Raw genomic sequence first — 2,112 nt, 5'->3', positions numbered from 1 at the left:
CTGTCTCAATACTAGTGTTTTAAATAGAATAGGAATTGAAGAGACTTGGTTGTAGTATATCTGTGTAGCTTAAGCCTGGTAGAGAGGAACTAGTGCTGGGAGCACCAATAATATTGTGCTTACCAATATTAAAAAGGCACAGTTTCTGCTCTTTACCTAAATTTTACATATTAGATCCCTTCTCCTGAGACATGTAAACATGTAGTGGTTTGTTTTTTGCAGTAGCAATAGAATGGGCAAAAGTTACTAGTAAAGGCTGTTCCTAGAGCTGAAATAAATGAAACTGATGCGCGCACACACACACTTAAGATGGCCTGGTGCTGGCTTTCATAGTCGGAAGTAATCTACTGGGGTGCAGGAAAGAGGTGGGAGAAAATGATACTTGTCAGAACAAACTCGAGGGCAATATTTTCTAGGGTTTGAATACTAATGTGACTGTCACATGTAGTTCAGATGCAGAAAGTGAACAACTGCAAAATCTGAGCACCACACATTAGGAACTTATGAATTGTTTAGTGTCACTGGGGTATTTTGTGATTGCAGGGAGGAAGATCTGTAATATCAAATGGCTTTCATGCAAAATGAGGCTTAGAATTACAGTGGTGCATTAGCTAATCTGAGTATTTAAACTACCAGAGAACATGGCTTCTCTGGAGGCAAGACCACCTTTAAACCTCCTTAATGTAATATCAAGATAACTATAAACATGAATAGGATGTTCAGCAAGGGGATTTTTTGGTATTGATAAAGGTCTCATTATTTAACTTGATTACGTTTTGGAATATTTACTCTTTTAGAGCAGACTAAATTCAACAGTTTATCTTATGCCTTCATCTAAATCAGGGGTCGGCAACGTTCGGCACGCAGCTCGCTGGGTTAAGCACCCTGGCGGGCCAGGCCAGTTTATTTACCTGCTGACACATCAGGATCGGCTGATCGCGGGCCCCCCCCCCCGCCGTGGTTTGCCGTCCTGGGCCAATGGGGGCGGCAGGAAGTGGAGCGGGCTGAGGGATGTGCTGGCCGCAGCTTCCCGCCGCCCCAATTGGCCTAGGACAGCAAACCACGGCGAGGGGGGGCTGCGATCAGCCGAACCTCCCGTGTCAGCAGGTAAATAAACTGGCCCGGCCCGCCAGGGTGCTTACCCTAGCGAGCTGCGTGCCGAACGTTGCCGACCCTGATCTAAATCAAAGCAGTAGCTTTGCTGTTAGATTTTTATGTAGACATGGGAGCGGCAGCCTTTGGCACACGGCCTGCCAGGATAAGCCCTCAGGCGGGCCAGGCCGGTTTGTTTACCTGCTGCATCCACAGGTTCAGCCAATCGCGAGTGTTAGACTGCAGATTTAAAAAGCTGCTTGGCTTCTCAAGCAGACAACTTTTCTATCTCTCAAGTACACAAGTAGCGCACAAATCTCAGAAGGAGCAATAGCCTACTTTCATAGTGGCTATTAACTCCTCTCAAATCTTCTCCAGCTAGCTAGTGAAATATTTCAGACTAGTCAGTCTACATCAGGGATCGGCAACCTTTGGCACACATCCTGCCAGGGTAAGCCCCCTGGCAGGCCAGGCTGGTTTGTTTACGGGCCGTGTCCACAGGTTCGGCTGATCGTGGCTCCCATTGGCCGGGGTTCGCCACTCCAGGCTAATGGGAGCTGCGGGAAGCGGTGGCCAGCACATCCCTCAGCCCCTGTGGGCTGTGTGCCAAAGGTTGGGAACTTAACATCTTGCTCCTGACCAATACCACCTTTGTGGATTTCACCAATGAACTGGAGACCTTTTACAAAACTAATGGTCCTGCAGCCTCATCAATCCCAGTACTATAGAAAATATCTAACAAATGCCCCCTAAAAAGGCAAATTTAGATTAAGGCTATGCCAAAGAACCCACTCCTGCCAAAATCCTGGTAGAAAGGAGAGATCAATCTGTATTTTACCTTAAATAAGATGATTGGAGTCCAGCGGTATGGGTAGGCAACTTCCTCCTATAGAAGCTGAAACTAAAAATTCACAGATAAAATACACTTATGATGTAGTAATGCTCAAAAATACATACAACAAAGGAGGTCATTAATAATTCCATATTTTTTTTATTCAGAATTATACAAAGCAGATGCCC

Source organism: Chrysemys picta, chromosome 1 (genome assembly GCF_011386835.1).
Source record: "Chrysemys picta bellii isolate R12L10 chromosome 1, ASM1138683v2, whole genome shotgun sequence".
Classification (NCBI taxonomy): domain Eukaryota; kingdom Metazoa; phylum Chordata; order Testudines; family Emydidae; genus Chrysemys; species Chrysemys picta.
This window is presented reverse-complemented; position numbering follows the sequence as displayed.